At 40.8% G+C, this 26,261-nt stretch overlaps 1 protein-coding gene and 1 long non-coding RNA gene across 7 annotated transcripts in view; one reads left to right on the plus strand and one right to left on the minus strand.

The window, feature by feature from the left end:
- The window catches only part of FTO (FTO alpha-ketoglutarate dependent dioxygenase), a 393,836-nt gene that overhangs the window by 10,433 nt on the left and 357,142 nt on the right, over positions 1 to 26,261 (plus strand). The gene's annotated exons all lie outside the window — the stretch shown is intronic.
- LOC121045301 (uncharacterized) lies at positions 1,992 to 25,381 on the minus strand. Of its 2 annotated transcripts, XR_005797685.1 has the most exons (5): positions 25,223 to 25,381; positions 20,599 to 20,747; positions 19,233 to 19,369; positions 4,538 to 4,608; positions 1,992 to 3,193 (listed from the first exon to the last, which is right to left on the minus strand). It is a non-coding gene; the product is annotated as an uncharacterized LOC121045301 (long non-coding RNA). The 2 variants fall into 2 exon arrangements; XR_005797686.1 differs by lacking the exon at positions 20,599 to 20,747.

The following is a 26,261-nucleotide window of genomic DNA, read 5'->3' on the forward strand; positions in this document are numbered from 1 at the left end:
TTGGTACAATTGTAAATGGGATCTATTCCTTGATTTCTCTTTCTGCTGCTTCATTATTGGTGTATACAAATGCAACCGATTTCTGTGCATTGATTTTATATCCTGCGACTTTGCTGAATTGATGTATCAGTTCTAGCAGTTTTTTGGTGAAATCTTTCGGGTTTTCCACCTAGAGCATCATGTCATCTGGAAAGAGTGAAAGTTTGAGCCCTTCCTTGCCGATTTGGATACCTTTTATCTCTTCTTGTTGTCTGACTGTTGAGACTAGGACTTCCAGTACTATGTTGAACAACAGTGGTGAGAGAGGACATCCCTGTCTTGTTCCTGACCTTGGTGGGAAAGCTCTCAGTTTTTCCCCATTGAGGATGATATTAGCTGTGGGTCCTTATATATGGCCTTTATGAGGTTTAGGATGGTAAATGTCTCTTAATCCCCTTCACCTGTTTCACCCATCCACCACCTACCTCCCCTCTGGTAACCGTCTCTTTGTTCTCTATAGTCATGAGTCTGTTTTTTGGTTTGTCTTTTTTTCCCTTTGTTTCTTTGTTTTGTTTCTTAAATTCCACATATAAGTAAAATCATGTTATTTGTGCTTCCCTGACTTATTTTCACTTAGTTTTATATGCTCTAGCTCCAACTGTGTCATTGCACAAGGCAAGAGTTCATTCTTTTATATGGCTGAGTAATATTTCACTCTCATTATATATATCTCATCATCTTTATCCATTCATCTATTGATGGACACCTGGGCTGCTTCCATCATTTGGCTATTGTCAATAATGCTGCAATAAACATGAAGGTGCATGTATTCCTTTGAATTAGTGTTTCTGTATTTTTTTTTGTAAATACCAAGCAGTGCAGTAGCTGGATCGTAGGGTAGTTCTGTATTTGACTTTTCGAGGAACCTCCACACTGTTTTGCACAGTAGCTGCACCAATTTGCATTCCCATCAACAGTGCGAGAGGGTTCTTTTTTTCCCACATCCTTGTCAACCTTGTTGTTTCTTGTGTTTTTGATTGTAGCCATTCTGAGAGGTATGAGGTGATATCTCATTGTAGTTTGGATTTACATTTCCCTGATGAGGAGTGATGTTGAACAGCTCTTCCTGTGTCTGTTGGCCATCTGGATGTCTTCTTTGGAGAAATGTCTGTACTTGTCTTCTGCCCGTTTTTTAATTGGGTTATTTGTTTTTTTGGGGTATTGAGTTTTATAAGTTCTTTATATATTTTGGATACTAACCCTTTATTGGATATGTCATTTGCAGATACCTTCTCCCATTTGGTAGGTTGCCTTTTGATTTTGTGTATTTTTTCCTTTGCTATGCAGAAACTGTTAAGTTTGATGAACTCCCAATAGTTAATTTTTCCCTTGCCTCAAGAGATGTATCTAGAAAAACGTTGTTACGACTGATGGCAGAAAAATTACTGCCTATCCTCTCTTCTAGGATTTATATGGTTTCAGGTCTCGCATTAAGGTCCTTAATCTATTTTGAGTTAATCTTTTTTTATGGTATAAGAAAGTTGTCCAATTTCACTTCTCTGCATGTAGCTATCCAGTTTTCTCAACGCCATTTGTTGAAGAGACTTTCCCATTACATATTTCCTCCTTGGTCAAAGGTTAGATGACCCATATACTCATGGGTTTGTTTCTGTGCTTTCTGTTCTGTCCCATTGGTCTATATGTTTATTCTTGTGCCAGTGCCATACTATTTTGATTACTACAGCTTTGTAGTATAACTTGAAATCTGGAATTGTGATGCCTCCGTCTTTGTTTTTCTTCTTCAAAATTGTTTTCACTATTTGGGATTTTTTGTGGCTTCATACAAATTTTGGGATTCCTTGTTCTAGTTCTGTAAAAAGTGCCATTGGTATTTTGATAGGGTATTAGAACTGTTTTTCAGTCATGGAGTGAAAAGGTGTAGATGTTGAATTCCAAGTTAGTTTCAAAGGTTCCTATGGATAAGATCATCTTTTTAAAAAATACTGAAAATATAACTAGTTAAGATTTATTACTGAGAGGGCTGTACAATTATTAGGAACATGATGATTTTGTTTAAGTAATGTACACTTTTATCAGTGAAGGAACATATCCAGAATAAACTTGCTGTTTCAAATAAAAATCATTAACAAAGTCTTCTGTTTTGGTGGCTATTTTCTTGATATCATTTAATAAGATAAGCCTTATGTTATACTGTCTAGTGAGTTATAAATATGATAGTGGAATAAAAGGAAGTTTGTGGTTTGTGTATGTGTTCATTGGGTCTTTTTACTTCAGTTTTATTTTATGTTTTTTGCAGTTTGGCATTTTAGTAAGGTTCTGGAAAGGTTCTTTTGGTCCCTACCTTCGCTATGGACCATCCTGGATTATATTGCCGGTTTATCTGTCACAGATTTAGGAAACTGAATGTAGAACATTTTTGGTGGTGGCCAATGACTAGCCGACTTAAAAAATTAAAACTTCTCCTGCCGTATTCCAGTGTGTGATTCCCCCCCCCCCCCCCAAACGTCTCTATCTTTTGCTTGATCTCTCTTCGAGTGTATGGCTCAACCTTTAATCACTATTTAGTAGTTTGGATTGCCTTCTCTAGATAGAAGGGTTAGTTTATTCATGGTTTCCAAAAACACTTTAAGTATTTTTCCTTGAAAAGTTAACTAGCTAACCCACTGAGTCACATTGAATTCTTGTTACTTTGTATTACCATGTTTGTTTGGTTTTGAAAACTAAATACGCCATTTGAAAAGTCTTAAGACGCTTTAGACAGCTTCTCTGAAGACTACAGTGGTGTCTTTCTTATTCATCCTTCCTTCTCTGTATTGTACCCAGCAGAGTATCCTGCACATAAGAGACATTTGTAAGTGTCTGTTGAAGATTGAATGGTTGAGAGCCTCCAGTATCTGATACAGGTTACATGTGACCCTTAATAATGATCGTATTGGCTCCCCGGCTGCCGATTGGATTCTATTGTGGTTAAGTCTGGCAATACAGGTATTGGCATTTAGACTGTTTGCTTCGAGAAAGTAGAGACCGTGGGTAGTTTTGTTCTTCACCATTGTATCCCTGGCACTTCACACTGTTCCAGGCACATAGTAAATATTGCATACATATTTATCAAAAGAATGAGTGAATTCCCCCAAAGCATCACCCATTATTATTGGTCATTAGGCTTTGCCCTAGTGAGAGCTGAAGCTGGAACCTGAAAGAAAGAATGCAAAATGGTTACATATGGATTTTAAATTACTTGACACACCATAGGTATAGGTATTAATGTTGAGAAATAGGATTCTTCTCTTCGGCACATGCTTTAGCAACTGCCAACAATTGTTTTCTAGTGCTCCCTTTAAATTTAAGATGCTAATTTACCCTGGAGGATTGGTGTATTTTGTCGGTGCTAGTGTATTATGGCAGATTTCTTGATAAAGTTACATTTAAATTATGACTTTCTAATCTCTAGAAGACAAGAACTTTATAGTTGAGGTGGTACTTTTGGAACCTTAAAAAATGGTGCAGTTTAGAGAAGGTAAATTTAGAGTTCTGCTAACCACATTTCTGTTATATACTCACTGTTATATACTCTGTTATATACTCACTGATTTTGTATTATTTTACAAAACTGTCTCACCAGTTGATTTTCCAGTGGAAGCTGGGAGGAATCTTGGGGATTTTTGGGCCGGGTTAGGAAACGTTCAGGAGATTAAGATTGGCATCGGTAGGAAGTTTCCACACCCTTGGCCCGCATTTTTGTTTGTGCTGTGAGCATCTGTCCTGTTGCCATTATGATCATTTATTTGCTCTGTAGTTTTGGAAATGACCTGCTTGCAAAGGGACCATGCCTTCCTTTATGTTAAAGAACTGCCATATGGATAAATGGCAGTTGAGATCCTTTACAGCTGGTAGAAACGAAGTGGAAAACTCAGTCTGAAGGACCAAATTGTGTTGCAGCTGATCTGAGGGAGAGAGATGTTGCCAGTGCATGAGTGTTTTCATAACCGTTTGTGATCAGAAAATTTGGTGCTCTGATTTCTGCATTAGCCCTAAGTCTGCCCTTTGGCGCCTTCATTTAGTGACTGGATCATTCAAGGCTGAGCCTCAAGGGCCAGCATTTCTCTAATAATCATAGAAAATGGGCTGATGTGGCAACCTTAACTCACTGTTGAATTGGGCATGATTAAAGTCTCAAGGCTGTATTAATATGGATTTTCTGTTTCTGTGCACCGCAGCCCGTTATCTCATTGTTTTCCAGTTTGCCATTTTTTGAGAACAGAGATGGAACATTTTGCTGACGATTTTTTTTTCTTCCCTGTCAGCGCGAACGTTCTGTTTTTGTTTTGTGTTTGGCTAGAGACTAGCATCAGGCAAATGAATGAAAACATTCCAGTTTACGTGGACTCTAGCCTGTTGTCACGTCAATCTTGTTATTTAGGTAAATAGTTGGCAGTTTTTTGCAGGATCAGCAGCCAATATGCTGCGAGCGGTTTTTGTTTTAGTCACATTATTGACTGGTAACACTATTAATGAGACAATAATTGGCAAATCGTACCGTGGCCGTTGTTCTCATGAAACACGATCCTCGTGTTGGAGGCAGCCAGGCCGAGGAGTTGCCTCTGCAGCCTGGAAGGAGAGGAAAGGATGAGTAGCCAGTGTGCCCAGCTTTTAAATTCATCAGACCCCTGCTGCTTAAATTGCCCCAGCTGTTAATGCTGGAACCATTACTGTAATGGACTCAGCAAATGAAGGAGAACGAAGACACGCACACTTTATTACCAGAGGGGCAATTTTCTCTTCATCTGTAATGGCAGCGGTGCCTCATATTGATCAGACCATCAAGATACTAATCCTCTGTAAAATTACTTGTTATAACTGAAAATGTGTTAATCCAAATCAGTCTGTGTCCTGACTGTCTACTTACTATTGAATACAGACTATCAGATGGTTTATTTTTCATGATTTAAAGCCTCTGCCCCGAAAGTGGTTGGCGTTTCCCTCGCAACACTGAGTGCTTAATCTTAGCTGCAGCCCAGGGTTGTCTTTTTGTTTTAAACAGAACATCACCCACTTAATTAAGGAGTGAGTGTCTGTCTTGCTGTCTGAGTTATGCTGGTGTTTTATGTTCCCCTGGATTTATTAAGCATCTTGTTTTACATTCAGTCTGTGGTTTGTGCTGTAAATAAAAATAGGCCCATCTTGCACATATTAGAAATTTGCAGGTAGCAAATGTCAATAAGTACCAGGGATGTAAGGTGCTTTGATTTATATTTCAGACACCACGTTGTGCTTTGTCGATTGAACCCATAGGCAGGATGCATCCTGGTGTCTTCTGTGTAGCAGATGTGTTTTTGCATCGTTGTCTGAGAAAGTTTATGGTTATTTCTGCATCCTTGGTTCAGTAGATTGCTTTTTAGACAATGAGGCATATGTACTCCCCCTCCTTGTGTTTTGTGAAATGACTATAGCTAGGAATCGTCCTAAGAAGACCTGTTAAAAACTGTTTTATCTTCCTTAATATTTAGAATTGTAAGAATTACTCCTTAAAATTTCCATTGTAGTCTCTACCTACATTATATGTTTACCTGTACACAGGCTCAGATGCTCTCCTTGTGGTATTTTTATTCATTCTTCTATATTGTCATTGCTCAGAGCACTTGTATGTATGGCATTCTCTTTAGAGTTCATTCACAGATACTTAACCAGTACTCTTTGTTGTGCCAAGAATTGTGTTAGAGGCTGGAAATGCAAAGATGAGTAAGATATAATCTTTGCCATGGAGGACCTCGGCTCAGTGAGCAAATGATTACGGTAATTGCAGGGTAGCAAGTGGTGAAAGCCTCCTGTGAATGTAGTTCCTGGAAGCGGATACCAGGTATGGGTGCAATAGTAAAATCAGCCTCATCGATTTTTCTTGTGTTACCAAAAGCAGAACTGTGCAGTTTAATCACACTTTAAGACTCGCGGCTGAATGATTTCTAGCTGTTTGATAGAAATCTCGTCTTTTCTCACTTTTACTGCCCCCTGGAGACTGTCAAAGGAAGGGTTTCCAAAAATGTTTTGATCAGTGACCACATTTTTGGATATGTATAGTTTCCCACGGAGACTACTTTAAAGGGGATAGTGCTTATTTGATTGTTTATGTTCTGACATGTATATTGTAAATCAGTCTTGTTGCTTTATAGTATAGTTTATCAGGAGAGACAGTAGCCTGTTGTGTGTTTCAGAGTATGGATTTTGCACCCAGTTGGCCTTGTTTTCTCCCTAGCTTCTCTACTTACTAGATGAGCGATCTTGGCCAGCTCACCTCATCTCCTGGAGCCTCAATCTTCAACTGTAAAATGGAGATGATACTAATAGTCTAAGGATGAAATGATTTAATATATAGAAAGTATTTAGAATAGCGTTGGGTAAATATAAGTGTTTTGTAAGCATTAGCTGTGATTAATATTACCATGGATGTGACTTTAGGTAGTGAAATTATTTTTAACATGCGGCTAATGAAAGACAGCTTTGTAAATGTATGACAACAATATGTGGGGCACAGATAATTAAGCATTTCTTATTTAAAACGTTATTTTTCCCAATTACATGATAGTTTGTTATATTAGAAAAATTTAAAAATACAAAAAAATACCAAGCAGGAAAAAAAAAGCCTATAATTTTCCAGGGATAACCTCTGTGTTAGTATATTGGTGTATTTGTTAAAATACTATATTATTCTTATTATGCCTATTATATGCCCAATATATCACTGTGAGCCCAGTTTTATCTACAACATATTTATATAAGATATTTTAAACAAAACATAAAGTGTTTCATCATATGGATTTTCATTATGTACTATTTCATCATACGGATTTTTTTTCCTGCTATTATAAATTATCTCTCAGTGACCATTCTTGCACATAACTCTTTGTGCAAACCTCTGGCATTTTCCACAAGGTAAATTAAAAAAAGGCAAATTGTCAGGTTAACATTTGTAAAGAGTTTTAGTTTGCACTGTCAGATTGCCCCCCAGAGAGGTGATGCCAGTTTCTACTGTAAGAAACACTGCCTGAGAATACACGTTTGTTATGTCCTCTCCAACCCTGAGAATTAGCATAAAGTAAAAATATATGCCAATTTGGAGGAGGTGAACTAGGAGCTCATTGTAGAACTAATTTGAATTTTCTTCCCCCCCATTTGTATTTTCTTAATTACTGAGTATATGGTTGAATTCCCTCTCATTGTGTTTATTGACCAAAAATATATTTCTTTTGTGATTTGCTTGTTTATATAGCCTTTGTCCATTTTGGTAATGTGTGTTTGTCTTTTCCTGTTGACTTGTAAGACTACTTCGTAAATATTAGGGATGTTATTTTTCGTTAATCAACTGATGGAAATACTTTTCCTAGTTTGTTTGTTGCCTGCCTTCTACTTTTGAATTTTTATTATTCAAAAATTTTTTGTTCTTTATGTATAGGGAAACTTTTCCCACCTAATTATCAGTTGAATTAGTCACTTATATGTCCTAGGTATTTTGTGTTTTAATATTAAAAAAAAGTTTTTTTAATCTTTATTTATTTATTAAAAATTTTTTTTAAATGTTTTTATTTATTTTTGAAGGAGAGAGAGACAGAGCATGAGCGGGGGAGGAGCAGAGAGAGAGGGAGACATAGAATCCGAAGTAGGCTCTAGGCTCTAAGCTATCAGCACAGAGCTTGATACGGGGCTTGAACTCACGAACTGTGAGATCATGACCTGAGCCGAAGTTTGACACTTTACCGACTGAGCCACCCAGGCACCCCTAATCTTTATTTATTTTTGAGAGAGAGACAGAGTGCGAGCAGGGGAGGAACAGAGAGAGAGGGAGACACAGAATCCAAAGCAGCCTCCAGGCTCCGAGCTGCCACCACAGAGACTGACGCAGGGCTCGAACTCACGTTTGTGAGATCATGACCTCAGCTGAAGTCGGACCCTCAAACGACTGAGCCACCCAGGCACCCCTATATTTTTATATCATTCTTGTAATGCATCTAGAATTTAGTTGGTGTATGAAATGGAGTAGCTATCTAACTTTTCCTCCCAGGTGGTTCACCAGTTTCCACCTCGGATTTATGCAAATTAATTGACTGATTTGAATGGTGAAATACTCAGATCTGCTTTTTGTTTGTTTTTATTTTGTTTTATTGATTCTTTTGTTTTGTCTCTTGTTCTTGATACACCATTTTAGTTACCAGAGCTTCATGATGCCTTCCAGTTTCTAGCAGTACAAGACCTGCATGACTGTTCTTTGTTTTTAGAAGTTCTTTGGCTCTTCTTTTATAAGGAGGAGACAACTTAACAATTTTTCCAGATAAACTTAAAAAATCACTTTTTTAAGTCTCTTGGGTACATCATCCCTTTAGTATTTTAATTATTATTGCATTAAATTTATAACTTAACTTGGAAAGAACTGAAATAAGGGCGCCTGGGCGGCTCAGTCAGTTAAGTGTCCAACTTCAGCTCAGGTCATGATCTCATGGTTCATGAGTTCAAGCTCTGCATCAGGCTCCGTGCTGACAGCTCAGAGCCTAGAGCCTGCTTTGGATTTTGTGCCTCCCTCTCTCTCTGCCCCTCCCCTGCTAGCACTCTTTCTCTCTCTCAAAAATAAACATTAAAAAAAAAACAAAACAAAACAAAAAGAAAGAACTAATTATGGCAAAAAACTTTTCTCATCTGAGTTGCCTGGGTGGCTCAGTCGGTTAGGTGTCTGACTCTTGGTTTCAACACAGGTCATGATCTCGTGGTTAGTGAGTTTGAGCCCTGCATTGGGCTCCACACTGTCAGTGTGGAGCCTGTTTGGGAATTTTCCTCTCTCCCTCTCTCTCTGCCCCTCCCCCACTCTCACTCGCTCTCTCAAAAATAAACTTAAAAAAAATTTTTTTCTCATTCCACAATGTGATTTGTCTTTTTTTAAAAAAAATTTTTTTTCAACGTTTTTTATTTATTTTTGGGACAGAGAGAGACAGAGCATGAACGGGGGAGGGGCAGAGAGAGAGGGAGACACAGAATCGGAAACAGGCTCCAGGCTCTGAGCCATCAGCCCAGAGCCCGACGCGGGGCTCGAACTCACGGACCGCGAGATCGTGACCTGGCTGAAGTCGGACGCTTAACCGACTGCGCCACCCAGGCGCCGCGTGATTTGTCTTTATATTTATTTAAGCTCTCTTTCATGGTCCTCATAAAGTTTTGTAATTGTATTCAATTAAGTACTATTTATTACCTTTTGGGTTTATTACTGTATATTTTACATAATTTGATTACTATTTTTGGTTACTATTGCAAATGGGATATTTTTAAATTATATTTTTAGAGTGGTACATGGGAAAGCTTGTTTTATGTGTTGTTTTTGTAATTGGCCACAATATAGAAATATTCTTATTCTAATATTTTTTGTTTGATTTTTTTTGGGTTTCTAGGTATATACTAGGCATATAATTTAATCATCTGCAAATAAAATTTGGTCTTTCCCCCTTCAGTAATTATATTCTCCTCCCTTTTTTTTTCTTGTGTTATTACTTTGTCTAAAACCTTTGAATAGAGGTGATAGTCATGCTTTTACTACTTATGTTTCAGGATTCTGGTATTGAGTGTAATGATAATTACTGACAATAATCTTTGATTTTTAGTTTATTTTTTTCTAGGGACTGAGGTTGAATTCATGTTTAATATACATGTGCATATATATATGCATATATATTAAAAATGGCTTTTTTAGTTTTGAGAGAGAGAGAGAGAGAGAGAGAGCAAGCAGGGAAAGGGCAGAGTGGGGCAGGGTGGTGGTGGTGGTGGTGGTGGTGGTGGTGGTGCAGACAGAGGATCTGAAGCTCTGCTGTCAGCACAGATCCTGACTCGCGGCTTGAACTCACGATTCGCGGCTTCAACTCATGATTCGTGAGATCGTGACCTGAGCTGAAGTTGGACACTTAACCAACTGAGCCACCCAGGTGCCCCTTGTTGAATATATTTTTGACATTTAGACATTTATTTAGATGGTAATGTCTGACTTTCATTGATAGAATGTAACCTGTTAATATAGTTTCTAATATTGGTTTCTTGGCATAAATCCTACTTAGTCACATTATGTCTTAACATACTACTGAATTCAACCTTGTAGTATTTCAATTAGGAAAGCAAGATGGGTCTATAGCAGTGATTACCAAGGAAGCTGGATGGTAGTACCCCCAGGGTATATCAGAATCTTCAGTGAGCCATATTTAATATGCATGTTATAGTCATAATTCAAACCATAGTTAGTAAAATTTAATAAAACTCTTTTGGCTGATCCTCATCAGCAAATGGTAGAGGGAAGATAATTTACTTGTTAAAATGCTGGGAAACATTCCTTTTTGTGCTTTCTTTTGTCAAGTTTTGCTATCATAGATAAGCCTGTGTCATAAAATGATTTGTACCATTTTCCTCTTTCTGTGCTCTAGAGCCTTTTAAAAAACATTGGAATTATTTTTCCCTTGGATGTTTGAACTAAATTACTTGTAAAACTCTTCATGTGATGTTAGGGAAGGTAATTTTTGGATAACTGTACCAATATCTTTTCTAGTTAGTGGGCTATATAGTTTTTTCCTTTTGAGTAAATTTTGGTCATTATGCTTTCTCAGAAATTGAGGTTTCATATTTACTAGCACAGCACTGAACATAACATTCTCTGGCTTATAAGATAGAGTTGTGCAGTTTTATAATAAAAAATTCCATATTTTTTATTTTTTCTTTTTAATCTTAACTTTATGTATTCATGTAATGTCTTCAAAGCTTGATTCTGTTTGCTTGTGACCTATTTTTTTTAAAACGATCTCTTGAATTTGTTATGCTAATTCATTAATTTTTACCTCAATCTTTATTGTTTCCTTCCTTCAGTTTTGCTTAAACTGCTTTTGTTTTTATTTTACTGAATTCTTGAGATGAATACTTAGTTCATTTATTTTTGTAATATGAAAAGCATTTCAAAATCTTAAAAATAATTTTCCTTTCTGTGTTCCTGTAGCAATTTGTGCATGTTTTTGTAGCGCTTATCACTTAGTATTTCTTAGTTCTACAGATTGTATTTTGGTTCTGTGATGCATGCAGAGTCGTGAGCACAGCACTAAAAATGCTATGTAGATACAAATATGATTTAAAATAGAAGGCTTTTAGTATTCTTGTCTTATCCACTACTCCCCCAGCTCTCTCTCCCAACATAGTATCAAGTTCTTTGGAGGAGAAAGTATTAAAAAATATATGTATATTATATACACACATATATATGTATGCACACGTCCTCTGAAATATGTAACACAACTTTGTTGACAGATATACAGTAAATATTTACTGATTGTTTTCTGAGACTTAATTTTCAAATGCTCATTATCGAGAGAGCCTAAAGTACACTGAGACCTAGGAGCCCTTCACCCACCTATAGAATTTCTAGTTTACTAGGATAAAAAAAAGCTTCTAGTTTATGTCCTAGACTGCCGCATCACCACACAGTTAGTGAAATGGATGTGCATTGCTGGAGGATGTAAATGTTGTGGTTCAATTGCATTTCCTCCGCAGAAGAATGCTAGAGACATTATTATGCTCTTTTCCCAAAACAAAGACTAAAAAGCTAGTGTAATTTATATAAACTGATAATAAATTATAAAATTGATAAAAATTCTTTTCCATTTTTATAGGTCTTAGAGCAGCCCTTTTAAAAAAGTATTTATTATTTGTTTTGAGAGAGAGAGAGAGAGAGAGACTGTGTGCACATGTGTGTGCACACATGCACCAGTGGGTGAGGGGCAGAGAGAATCCCAAGAAGGCTCTCTGTGCTGTCAGTGCAGAGCTGGATGCGGGGCTCAAACCTGAGATTGTGACCTGGGCCAAAATCAAGAGTTGGATGCTTAACCGACTGAGCCATCCAGGTACTGCACAGCTTTTTTTAAAAAAAATTCTTATTTGGAGGAAAAATAAATATGTAGTTATTCCTTCCCTTTCAGTTATAGTTACATTACAATTTCATTGCTTCTCTAGCACTGAGATTTATTTTTATTTTTAACATGTTTTGTTTATTGCTATATAGGGGTGTGGTATTGTATCATGGTCTGTTAAGATTTCCCATGGTTTTTTTTTGGAAAATGAATGCCATCTGATAAGTCAGTCCTAGATTAACAGGTTTATTTTATTTTATTTTATTTTATTTTATTTTATTTTATTTTATTTATTTAATTTTATTATTTATTTTTTAATTATTTTTTATTTTTTATTATTTTTTAGCAGGTTGATTTTAAATTGCTAAATGTGGGGCTCCTGGGTGGCTCAGTCTGTTAAGCGTCCGACTTCATCTCAGGTCATAATCTCATGGTGTGGGTCCAAGCCCCGCTTCGGGCTTAGTGCTGACAGCTCAGAGCCTGGAGCCTGGTTCGGATTCTCTCTCTCTCCCTGCCCCTCCCCCACTCGTGCTCTGTCTCTCTCTCAAAAATGAATAAATGTTAAAAAAGATTAAATAAATTGCTAAATGCCATACAAATGCTGAGTGATCGTTGTTTTCTGTGTAATTAGTAAATATTTTTTTAGAATAATATTCATTGAAGGGCTTTACATAATCCCTGACATTTCAGTGTTGTGGTTTCTAGTAAAGCACGCCCCCCACCCCCATTTTTTAGCAGTTCATTGCTAGCAGGGAAAAAGGAGGTATAACTTTTTGAAAACAAAAATACCCTTTAGGCTATTTTTAAAGATTCCTACGAGACTTTATGTCTCAGATAATTGATGGTAAATTTTGTTTGGTTGTTTTTAATCTCAAACTGTGGGGATTTACAAAGCAAGTTTCATCTCCGTGAAATGAAAACTAATTCGATGATACTGTATAAGATCTACCAATCCCTGAGGAATTGCCTCAAGTTCTCCCTCTTTCATGAAGCTTTTGAGGATTATTTCTTTCATCTCTTTCCTGCTGACCTTATTTCCTATGTCAGAATGTATGGTAACAACAGTAAGTTTGCATATGGTACAATACCGTGCATCTTGACATTTGGTCATAATAGGTATCGCATCTTTTTATTGCTCACATCTAGTGGTGTTTCCTGTAATTCTCTTTTCCCTAGAGAGATTATAAGCTCCCTCTGGCCAAGAGCCATGTTACAAATTTGTTTTATGTATCGAGTAAGGTGCTAAAGATCTGGTTGCCTCTCACTGTTTCCGGTGAAATGGAATTGTGTATAAACCGAAAGTTGAGCTTTTTGTTTGTTCGTTACACTTGATAGCACATTTATTTGTCCTCGGCTCTCTATTTGTTCTCCATCCACAACAGAAAATGCTTTATTTAGAAATGTTTTGTGTAAAGCCATATGACGAATAGATCTCAGGAAACTGGATTTGTGGACCATAGGAAAATCTTAGATGTTGGTGGCCCTTTGCCTATCGCTGTGGTTTTTTAAAGCGCTGTATCTGAATCGCCTGTGTGTGTCCCGATTCATTTTGCCGTTTCATCCACTGCTGTTCCTCCTGTTTTTATTTAAGACTATAAAGTTACTTTAGTGTAACTGCTGCTGTCACCTTTGCCCTTAGCTAATCAAATAGTTTACCTTGAGGGAAGCATTTATCTCCCACTTTCATTATTATTATTTTTGTAGCTGTAAAGATATATATTTTATGTCTGCAGAAGGCTGTAACAGTGAAACGAGGTATTGATCTGCTGTATTTAGCAATTTCTTTCCACCTTGCCATCAATAGCATGTCAGCATCTGTCTGTACCGTGGTTGACCTCACAAATAGCTCTTTATGCTCCCATTGGATTCAAATGATAGAGTATGCTGAAAACTTAATCAATGAATGATTATAAAGTTTTTAGTATTATTTCATGACCCGGAGGCAACCGGTACTCCTTGCACTGAACAGTTCCGTGTGCAATGAATATGGTAAAATGAGTGTGTCTGGCTTTTGTTCGGCCGAGAGCAGGGCACCTGCTTGGGTTAGCTGGTACTTCTGTACTGATGATCTCAAAGCACTTAGGCACTTCGCCGCAGCATCTCGCCTTGCGGAATCGGACACAGAGAAGAGCAGTCCCTCCATTTGGCTTTGTTCCCCACCCTCCACCACCATGAGCATGCAGCAATATTTCTACACTCCAACAGTGAGCATCAGGCCTTTTGGCTTCATTTACAGAAGAAAGGTAAACAAAATTAGTTGCTATGTCACTGTATCACTGAGGGCCTGATAAAAAGCCGCATGTTAAGAGGAGGGAGGATTATCGTCGTCTCCGTCTAATGGTCTAATGGGACTTTCTGGAACAACTACCAGGCCCAGTTGTTGAGACCACGTTCTGCATCCCAACTCCCACTGTGGGAATTCTGTTCATCTCCACTGATCTGTGGAACACTGAAATAGCAGGAGTCATTGATTTGACTGAAATCACATTTGACTGAATGTAGCAACATTTTTTTTTTTTTTTTTTTTGAATCTTGCTGAATGTATATATACATGTGGGAGAACCTTTTAGATAGTGAAATTTGGGATAAATGGGGAAGGTGGAGCACAGTGGTTGTCCTCCTGATCTCTCCAGGATATGTGTCCAGTGTTTCTCTCCAAGAAAATGCTATTCTGGTGCGTTCCCCTTACGTATCAACCGAGTAGAAAGTTTGACAAGGGGTATTGAGTATTCATGTATCAATTCATTCCTCAGACATTTTGTGAGTATCTACCGTGTCCTGGGTTGGAGAGACTGGATATGAGGGTTGGCTCTTCCTTTTGAATGTTCATGAAAAACTGTGCTGCTCTACCTCGAAATGAACGTGCCCACCCGCCTTATTCCTACCAACTGCCGTTATCTCATCCCCCCTGCCTCCAGGATGTTTTGAAGAGGGGAAGCGAAGGATGGATCTTATGACCACAGGTTGATGTCCAGCCAACTTCTCCTTCTCTTGTCATCTGCACGAAAGGATCAAGTGGGGACCCCTTCACGCAGAGTCACAGAGCAGGAAGGCCTGAGGAGGGAATTCAGCCAAGCTCTCGGATCTGAGGGTGACAGAACGCATTTAGGCACCACACCCTCTTTTTCCTCCAGTGTGATAATTCGAGCATTGGACTCAGCCACGCAAAATTTTTCTTGGGATCTGCCGCTCCTAAATTCTTGGTTTCCTCTTGTCACCCTTTATGAGTCTGGGACTAATTAATCAGCTAGCCTGTTTTTTGAAGCCATTTAAGTTTTTGTTCTGTGTTATCCCGTAGGAATATGAATGGCATTAGTAGATTCTAGGGGTGTCTAAAAGGAGTACTTTCTTTTATTTGTCCTGTATTGGTTCACATTAAGCTTTGATGTTTGCAAGCCAGGTCTAAAATAAAAGGATTTGGGGAAGAAGTGCCTGTCTCTGAATTCAGTCTTTGTGATTTCGTGGGCCATATATGCCTGAATATGAAGTAAAGAATTTTCCCCCTAAAATTATCCCTCAGGAAAGAGACGTCATTTCATATTCACATTCTTCCCAAGTCTCTTACATTGCAGAATGCTCACTTAGCTATTTTGTTTTGAACAGTGTTATTTAAGTAGTTGTCCCAATAGTATGTGAATCAGTACTTGCGGCTTGTGAGGTTTTTCTTGATCAGAACTACGCAGAGTAATCTGGGTTTATACACCGTAATTTCTGGTTTTGCTTGGGAATGGCAGGTTGATGCGTGCTCATACATTACTTAAAATAACTTGCGTTTGGTTTTCTCCATCTCTGTGTCAGAAACTAGCTGTGTTCTTTCTTATTGCTAGAGCATAGGGCAATTAGTTGACCTCAGCCTGTACAGGCTTTAATGATGGGGTGTTCTGGCTTTGTTCCTTATAGTTGATAGGTTATCTCCTCTCCCCAGGCTTACTTAAGGAAGAGTGGGTGATAGTGATCAGGGCTTAAAGAGTGACTTTAGTGCCATAGTTGGTATAGACCAACACCTTTATAGAAGGCTCGTTTTCAAGTTCATTCCGCTAAAGGCTGTCTCTGATGAGGGCCACTTATGGCTCTATTTGTGGATAGAAATCCTATTGTTGGTGAAAAGGGTATAAGAAGACCTGTCCAACTTAATTCTTAATCCTAGCCGGTCACTTTTAGTGACAATCATAGGCTTCTAAATAAGATGAGACATTTCTTTTTGCTCAATAAAGATGAAATCTCTTTGTTAATATATATTAACACACACATCTGAGTGGGATCATGTCATTCCATTACAGAAAAAACAAGAAGATTTCAAAGTTAGAATTATGGAAGGATGTATTTCTGTCACATGTAAACTCTGAATAATCTGTGAGTGATATTCTCATAAAAAATTATAAAATGCATTGATAAATTACCGCATACTTAAAATTCTCTTGCTTTCATTAAATAAAATTCCGCACATATAGTTATAGTCTTATGCTCTCCTGGTTATATGGTAATAAGATGAAATCATTCCTTTTTAAGGTTATTTTCTTTGGTACACAATTTGTGAACTTTCCTAGAAAACTGTCAACTGGGTTCTTCTGTGCCATGTGGCATTATATACTTTATTAGAAACTCCCTGAAGAATAAATTAATTTTGTGTTTTCTTTCCTTTTTTTAGGATCTGAGATTGTGTATGTGTCTGAGGCTACGAATGTGTTGAAAAGCATAGCCTGCTTAAAACCATGGCTGAGGAGTTATGCTTAACCGTATACTTTGCATGCATTTGTGATTTGAAATAGGAAAAAAAGTCAAATCGGAGACAGCTTGAATGGCATGCTGTCAGTTTGGCGCTTCATGAATTGGCGATGGTCTCATTTAGGACCTTCAGATGTGTCTCTGCCTGGACAGAATGAGAGCGTTTTGCATGTTCTGGAGGAGACAGCCACTCCTTGCTGCTTCACAATAGGCAGTGGTGCATGACAGTTGCCCTTCATTGCTGGCTTCTTGGAGCTTAACCTCTGACCCTCCACTTAGTCGCTGTGCAGCAGTTGGAGCAGGTTGGAGATGTTGGTGAATGACGGGCATTGGCCTGCAACGTGCTTGTCATTATTGGACTGTCAAAAGGAGCCTGCCATTGGTTTCCATCAAGGTTTGAAACCTCTGTGCAGCAGTCCATATTACTTAACTTCCAAGGCTGTCAGCAGCATGATCAAATGTGCATAAAAAATCAGAGTGCTGAATATATCCTCAATCAGAAGATAGGAAGTTTTCCCTCTTCTTTCCTTTCTCTCTCTCGCTCTCGCTCTCTCGCTCTCTCTTTTCATTTTCCTTTTGGTTAAATTTATTCAGATGGCTTCCGCAGGGCCAAGAGGTTGAATCTGTTGCCACGGTGAAAAAAGTACACTCTTGTCTCCTGTGGTCTGAGTTTCAGATAGCACAGTGCAGATCTGAGCACCTCTGCCAGTTAAACTCAGTCTTGTCTCGCATATTCTGTCAGCTTCCGGCCATTGGTTTAAGGGACTAGACGCGAGCCCGGTGGTACCTGGGGTTAGCTGACAGGATGAAACGTTTATTCTGGTCTTTGTGGGATGTTGCAAAGGGATGGGGAGGTCCGTTGATGCGAGTTGTGAGGCGTGAATTGAAATTTCAAATAAAGAACGAAGGGGGCATAGCGCAGCGCTGGATGGTGATTATCTCATTTAAGACTTTTTTCTTTTGGTCCTCCTCATGGTAAAGAAATTCCGACACAGCGAGTGTAATTGGCCAGGACTAAGTCTTAGAGACTTCAGAGGTCAGTCTCAGGCAGTACGTTTCCTAGATGCAGAACATGATGGCAGTGGAAGCCATCTTTTCTCATAGATTTGAAACCCTGAATTCAAAAGCATCCCAACGTGGAGAAGGATGAGGGAAAGCTTAATAGTATTCTTAAAGTATATGAAAAGTTCTGGTCACTAACTCTGGTTTGCTTCTACTGTTGTGTAGTGGATGGGGGCGCCCGGAGACTTGAATTTTCGTTTGGCTTCTGCCATTTCCCAGCTTGGGCCACCTTGGGTGAGTCAGCGAACACCCTCAGCGTCAGGGTCTTCAGATTATGTTCGCACTCGGAACACCCAAGAAAGGAGACCCTGCTTGAAAAGTTGCTCCAGGACCTCCCCTGCTACCCCTTGATTTCTCTTTTGTCTTTTTTTTTTTTTTTTTTTTTAAGTGGGAAGGATTTATTAATGACTTCTCACGGTGCCATCCTTGGCCAGATGAAATATTCTAGAACTCAAAACAGTCAGTCTTGGCGTCTCTCATCTTCCCTCCCCGCCCCCCGCCCCACCCAGTACACTGATGTCAGTTCGGTAACATGACATGTTAGTCAGGTACTCAAACCACAAATCTGAGGGGCCTGCCTGCCTTCTCCCTCCCTCCTTCCTTCTCTTCCAGACAAGTGTCGAGCCCTCACTCAACAAATATTTTTTGAGCCCTTCCTGTGTGCCACGCCCTGTCCTAAGTTGCCGAATCCGGCCATGAACCAGGCAGGCAGCCCCTGTCTTCATGGAGCTCCAGTGCTGCAGGGAGAGACGGAAAATAAACACGTAAACACGGGTCTACTGTTGGTGGTTCTAAATGCTCTGAGGAGGAGTGAAGCAGGGTAGGAGGGCAGGCGTCCCCTGGGATGTCAGCGCAGAGCTCTCAGGGGAGGATTCTTTCCAGCAGACAGGACGGACTGAGGGAAGGAGCGAGAGGGCGCTGGGAAGACTTGAGGAGAGGCTTCCAGAAGAAGGAGGGCAGCGCTTCTCCCTCCCGCGCCTCATCCGGTTGGTTCCTACGCCCTGGCCCCCGTCCCCACGTCTTCCCTTCTCTCATCTCTTCTTCTTGGCGCCAGCCCTGTGTTCGGGCCCTTTGGATTTCCTTAGGCTCTCGGCCTGCTGTTTCCCTCCTGTCAGGTTGTTCCTTGCCACCCTGCAAGGTGTGAAGTGGCCGTGTCGCTCCGCTGTTCACAATTTCTCAGAGATTTACTCCTGGCTGCGTGTTAAAATTCCGACCCCTGGGCTTGCCAGATGAGGTTCCTCTTGTTTCAGTGTCATTTATTATCTGCGGCCGACCCTTGCCCCCACCCTCTCATCTCCGCCACCTCACGCCTGGTCCTCCTGTTGTGACGGGGGGGGGGGGGGGGCTTCCCTGAGGACGCCAGCCTCAGTGCCTTTCCAGCTGTCCTTCTCTCCTCAGACCCCTCTCTTCCCATCTCAGGGGCACCCAGAGAGGGAGAAAATGACAGCGTTTGCAAGCCATTTCCGCAAATGCCTCTTCCTCTGAGACTCTGTGCTTTTCCCGTCCTCAGTGTTTTAGACACTTCTTAGCTTTTACCTCACTATACCTGTTTATCTGTTCGCTTGACTGGTTGGCGAGGGCCTCGAAGACAAGGTCCGTGCTTCTATTCATCTGTTGTAGTCTTAGTATCTGGCACCGAATAGACAGTACGTCATCGCCTGTTGTGGCGTAGTCTGTGGAAATATTTAGAGACACAATTTATCATGGAGTTGGACTTTAATGAGAGCAGGCATAGACCTTTGGAAGAGCTCTTGAAAGTCTTCCATTATTTCTAGTGGGACTTCCTCCCGTAGGCCCACCTTAAGTCACCAACGTCATGGTCAAGGGAAAAGGAGGGTGGAGCATGAGCATGTTAGAAAATACAAGTATTATACTGACTTCCCAGTAATTACGGTAATGCCAGGATATAGTGTCTCCCAGCAAGTTAGCCTCAGATAAACTTTTATGTTGCCTTTCTTAGGGTACAACATATACTATGTGTCTTCTGCCCAGGAAGGTGGTACTAAATTTAGTATTCCAGTTCAGTAAGTAAATTTTGTAATTTGTCTATCAATCCATTTATATTGATATTTTCTAGATAGTACTATATAGAGTTGTCACAGTTTTTTTTTTATTTTTATTTTTATAATTTTATTATATTAGAAGCATTGTAGGGGGCACCTGGGTGGCTCAGTCGGTTAAGCGTCTGACTTCAGCTCAGGTCACGATCTCGCGTTCCGTGGGTTCGAGCCCCGCGTCGGGCTCTGGGCTGACGGCTTGGAGCCTGGAGCCTGCTTCCGATTCTGTGTCTCCCTCTCTCTCTGCCCCTCCTCCATTCATGCTCTGTCTCTCTCTGTCTCAAAAATAAATAAACGTTAAAAAAAAATTAAAAAAAAAAAAGAAGCATTGTAGGGCCAAAGCACAGGAGATGCCATCATATCTGTACTAATTTACTTAACAGTCCCCTTTTGTTGACCATTTAGCTTATTTCATTTATTTATTTATTTATTTTAGTTTATTTATTCTGAGAGAGAGAAAGCATGCACAGCAAGGGAGGAGCAGAGAGAGAGAGAGAGAGAGAGAGAGAGACAGACAGACAGACAGACACACACACACAGAGAGAGAATCCCAAGCAGGCTCTGCACTGACAGCACAGAGCCCGGTGCAGGTCTTGATTCCACAAACTGTGAAATTGTGACCCGAGCCGAAATGAAGAGTTGGGCGCTTCACTGACTGAGCCATCCAGGTGCCCCTTCACTTATCTTTATTAGCATAAATAATGCTGTGTTTAAGTTTGTTCAGACATCCTGACGTGCACTTTTTAGGAAATTTTTTTTATGAGTAAATTCCTAGAAAGAGAACATAAGGTCAAAAGACAGGACGATTTTTTTTTAAGGCCCTTTGATGCATATTGCCAAATTACCTTTTGGAAAAGGTGTGTAAATCTTTGTCAGGGTAGGTTGTAGAAAGTATCCAGTCTTTTAGTGTGTTTGTTTCTTAGATTATCTGCAAGTGAATTTGGGGTCTCACTGGGGACTTTACATGTCAGAGGTGATCCTGAGGAACTAATGGCTGTCAAGAGCAGAAGAAAGGAGAGAGAATGAGAGAAAGAAGAATAAAATCTCACGTTTTGCCCTTGAAACGGCAGAATGGCTGGTAGGGTCTGGTGCAGTGATTTGCACACGCGCTTGGGACCTGGGCGCCACATGGGCTCTGCTGCGGGAGCTGGGCGCCTGAGAAGAGCTTGGCCCCTTTTGTGTACTTTATATGCGTATACCTTTGGGTAAGAGTTCTTTCAAGTTAATTATTTAAATCTTGAAAAGTTTGAAAGCTACTGATTAATGGGTCTCTTAGTTTGCTAGGACTATTTTTCAGACTCGTGGTTTACCATGGATCTTGCTCCTGCCTCTGCTGGGTTTGTTTTTTTTTTCTTTTAATTTAATTGTTTATTTTTTAAAATTTACATCCAAATTAATTAGCATATAGTGAAGCAATGATTTCAGGAGTAGATTCCTTACTGCCCCTTACCCATTTAGCCCGTCCCCCCTCCCACACCCCCTCCAGCAACCCTCTGTCCTCCATATTTAAGAGTCTCTTCTGTTTTGTCCCCCTCCCTGTTTTCATATTATTTTTGCTTCCCTTCCCTTATGTTCATCTGTTCTGTGTCTTGAAGTCCTGATGAGTGAAGTCATATGATATTTGTCTTTCTCTGACTAATTTCGCTTAGCCTAATACCCTCCAGTTCCATCCACGTAGTTAGTTGCAAATGGCAAGATTTCCTTCTTTTTGATTGCCGAGCAATACTCCATTGTATATAGATACCACATTTTCTTTATCCATTCATCCATCGATGGACATCTGGGCTCTTTCCATACTTTGGCTATTGTGGATAGTGCTGCTATAAACCTGGGGGTGCATGGGTCCCTTCGAAACAGCACACCCCTATCCCGTGGATAAATGCCTAGTAGTGCAATTGCTGGGCCGCAGGGTAGTTCCATTTTTAGTTTTTTGAGGAACCTCCATCCTGTTACCCAGAGTGGCTGCACCAGCTTGCATCCCATGCCTCTGCTGGTTTTTTGGGAAGTCAGGGTCCTCATTCGTCGTTGCCTTCGTAAAAGAACTGTCTTGCTCGCCCAGAGGAGAGCGGAGTGATCGCTAGAGTTAGGGGCCTCCGCTATCCCTGCGGCACTTTACAACAACCCTGTTACCTGCTTGAGGTGTGTGCGGTTAAGGCACTGTGGCGTCAGATCACTTTCCAGCTCCAGCTGCGGTGCAGGAACTGTGAAGTATCTGTTTTAGGCCGGGTACAGGCTCCGGCACCTTAAGGGCAGCCGCTTCTTATCTCGCTTTTATTAGCATTGGTGTCAACATGCTCTAAAACCCGATGAGCTGCTCTCCTTTCTGATAAAAAGAAAATGACCTGCCTGGCATGGATGGAGAGAGAGGTGCCTCAGGCAGATTACATTGTCACCTCTCATAATATAACAGCACGCGTTAAAACACACACACACACACACACACACACACAGGCCACTAGATTTCTGTTTACCCATGGAAGTGTTTGACATTTTTGGCTCCTGATGAAATGCGCTGGGTGCAGAGGAAGGAATGAATGAGTAAGGGGAAAAAGGAGTCTGGCTTCTTAAGAGAGATTTTGAAGACACAAAGGGACTTAAATCGCAACCCTGGAACCGTCTGTTGGCAGAACCCTAAGACCTGAAACCCTAGAGGAAGCTCCTTTTTCAGGCTGTTTTTTATCCTAACCTACGTTTATTTAGAGCCAAGATCTCTAACATGGTTTGGCTGACTTCTCTAAAGGTGAACTAAACATAGGGCTACCTGTAGAGTTTAGAGTCTCCGAGGAGATGCCAGCCTGGAAAATTAGAGAGGTAATTACCCGCCCCTCAGCAAAGTAGGATTTTCTTCTCAGTTAAATATATTTACTTACATGCGTTTAAGGACAGAGTCTGAGAACTCTTGGAAGAAGTTGTAGGCATTTTGAGATGTTTGGGGTAATTTAAGTCTTTTTTTTTTTTTAGACAGCAATTGTGTGGTTTAACCTGTCATCTTGAAATATAAATTATGTAGGGGTTGCATAAAAAAAGCTGCCTGTGACACTTCTAGGTGCCTCAGAAAAAGTTTGAGTTTGTCTCATGTCTGTTATGGCAACACTGAGTTGTTACACAGAACGTCATGTAAGGATGTTCTCTGCAATTTTAAATGACAAAATGTGACTTCTTTAGCCAGAATCGAAGTGTTTTATGTTAATGGAAAACTGATTGGCAAGAGGGTAGAACACACATAACAATAACAATAAAACAACAAAAGCCGATTCTACAAAATTGCAAGTAGTTTTGGAGATTTGTTTAACTTCATCATTTGAGTCAACTCATGACAAACCATTTTTCAAAGAGCGTACGGAATGGAACCAATACTTAAAACGCATTTCTCAGTGTAGTATTGTCGAATCTTAAGAGTGATGTTCCTTGTCTGACCTTTCTTTCTCCTTAACATATGAAATTTTGCACTTGTTAACATAATTTGCAAGTGATAAAAAAGCTGGATATTACCACACCTTCAGTTTCTGGATTCTTGTCTATTATTTAGGTTTCTTATGAATAAGAGATTTAATCTCTTATTTCTTAAAGGAAGTAATCTGTATTTCTCACTCTGGCTATTCTGTCCTGCAATGTTATGTATGACCCCTTGGTACAAAATTTGAGAGGAACAGAAACTCTCTGGTGATGTAGGTACTCTTTAATATTTCCAAAACGACTGGTGTCTTCCAGAATAGAAAGAGTGTTGTGTTCACTTGATTGCAAATCCCCGCTGTCTACAATTCTGGTTGGGTGGCTGAATCCCATTAGAGTTGGTGTGTGTTAAAGCGTTTCATGCATTTTGCTCAGTGTGAGTTTGAAAAACCCTCCTACGTGTAACAATTCCCATTTAACAGTGGGTTTAAACGTGACTTTCCTCACGTCGTAAGCTGCCCGGAAGAAGGAAGTTCTTCCGGAACAGTGGCTTAATAATTATAGCCCAGGACACTGGTACCTTCAAGTTTTCTGTTCTGTCATCTTTAACACGTGGGCCTTGTGGTCACTGGCGGGTGATCACGAGATGGTGGGAATGGTGCCAGACGCCATGTGCTCATAGAGCAGTGTTTAAGGCAGGAGGAAGAGGGTGGGAGGATGCAATATTATGATTTGTAAGAAAAACATATTCTTGGTTTTCACCCCGTACTCTTGGCTCACAGCTCCCCAGATTCTTCAGATTTCCTAAGTCCTGAGAGTGTCAGCGTATCTTTTGTAATGTTAATGAGGTGACCTTTGGAAAGCACCAAAAGATGGGACTGATTGTGAGTGGGGTGAGCCTATGGTCAGAGGGTTGGAGCTTCCATTTGCAGCTCCCCCCCCCCCCCCCCCCGCTGACCAGGAAGGGCAGGGGCTAGAGATGGACATCCGTCAACAGTGACCCATTGTTTCATCAGTTATGCCTGTGTATTGAAGGCTCCATAAAACCCCGATTCAGAGAGCTTCAGGTTGGGGAGCATCTGGGGATTGGGGAGAGTGGCGTGCCTGGAGGGAGGGTGGAGGCTCCGGCCCCTTTCCCCCTACTGTGCCCTATGCGTCTCTTCCATTTGGCTGTTCCTGAGTTCCATCCTTTTATAATAAACCAGGAATCTAGTAGGTAAACTGTTTCCGGGTTCTCTGAGCCATTCTAGCAAATTAACTGAACCTGAGGAGGAGGTTGTGGGAACCCCTGCTTTATAGCCCGTTGGTCAGAAGTACAGCTAACACCTGGACTTGTGGCTGGTGTCTCAAGCCCAAGGAGGTTGTTCGAACCTTCCGATCTGTAGCCGCTTGGTCAGAAACACAGGCAGTAATAACCTGGCCTTGTGACTGGCATCTCAACTGGAGTGGCCAGTCTTGCAGGACCGAACCCTTAACCCGTGGGATCTGAACTTCTCTCTAGGTAGTGTCAGAATTGAGATGAATTCTCGGGCACCCTGTTGGTATCTGGAAAATTACTTGGTGCTCTGTGGGAGACCCCCCCCCACCCCAATAGGAATTGGTACTGGAACCAAAAGAGAAGATAAGAGGGAGTCTTTGTATTAGGAGACTCTTTCCCCCAGGCCTCCTGGCAGACTCCTCATTATGTCCTGATGGCCAGGCCTGGATTACTTGGCCATTCCTGGTCGCAAGGCAGGCTGGGAAATGTAGTATTTGGCAAAAGGGAATGAGATTTCTATGTGTTACAGGCTGAATGTTTGTATCCCCTCACATTTGTATGTTGAGTCCTAACCCCCAATGTGATAGTATTTGGAGATGGGGTTTGGTGGGGGGATAGTTAGGGTTAGATGGAGTCATGAGGTTGGGGCCCTCGAGCCGAGATTAGTGCCCTTAAGAGACATCAGAGTGCTCGCTCTGTCTGTCTGTCTCTTTCTCTCCCTCTTCCTTTCTCCCTCCACAAATACAGAGGTCTTGTGAGCATGCAGTGAGACAGGGCTGGCTAGAAGCCAAGAGAAGAAGCCTCAGAACGAAACCTACCTTATCAGCACCTTGATCTTGGCCTTCCCAGCCTCCATGCCTCCGAGAAATAAGTTTCTGTTCTGCCATCCAGGCTGTATTTTGTTATGACAGTCTGTGCTAAGGTGCCATGGCTGGCTTCGAGTGCTCATGGCACATTCCTTAGAATCGTGTTCATTGCTGCCCTGTTCATAGGAGAAGGAAGAGCTGGTGAGTAGGTAGCCAGTGGTTTCTGCCACGTTCAATTAATGTACGACTGGAAAGGGGACTTTTATCTCCTATCCCAGGATGACCAAGGAATGTGGCCTTTGTTAACCATATAATACAACCGCTTGACACAAATACATATAAAAGCAGGATTAGAACTTGGAATCATTCATGCAACACATTTAATTAGCACATTCAGTGTTCCAGGCTGTTGCCCGAAGCTGAAGATACTGCCCTGAATAAGAGGGACGACCCCTGAACTCGTAGGGCTTATAGACAAGTTGGACGCAGAGATTACGGGAGAGACGCTTACACAGTAGTGGCATAGCTTAGAATGGGGGAACACACAGTTTGCTGTGCAGTGAATGGACGCCAGCTAACACTGACTTGGGGGGGTCTGAGAAGGCCTCCCGGAGGAGGTGGCATCCTCACTCACATCCTGAGGCAGGATTCTGTTCGTCTCTGAAACTGATGCATCGACCACCCTCTTTTTTGTGTAGGTGCTCTCGAAAACTCCAGGCCAAACCAAGTCTGCTCTTCAAGTGGGGACTGGCCATGGGGATTCCACGTACTTCTTGGAGCGCAATTGAGTCAGCAGCTCCAGAAGCCGCACAGCACAGGGCCAATAGCATCGTCTTCAAAGACAGGCAGATACAAGTTCCTGCCTCTGACTGGCAGTGTAAGAGAGGGTTTTCCTGAGCCTCAGTTTCTTATTTTATGAAACGGAGGGAAATAATACGTAGCTGTGTAGACATGTTAGTGGAAACAGCCAGCTCTGATGGGGCGTTGAATACCCGCAAGGCTCTTTTCTAAGAGCTTTTACTTTAAAGGCTCTTACTTTAAAGTACATGTT

Source organism: Herpailurus yagouaroundi, unplaced genomic scaffold (genome assembly GCF_014898765.1).
Source record: "Herpailurus yagouaroundi ecotype Mexico unplaced genomic scaffold, PumYag 190, whole genome shotgun sequence".
NCBI lineage: Eukaryota > Metazoa > Chordata > Mammalia > Carnivora > Felidae > Herpailurus > Herpailurus yagouaroundi.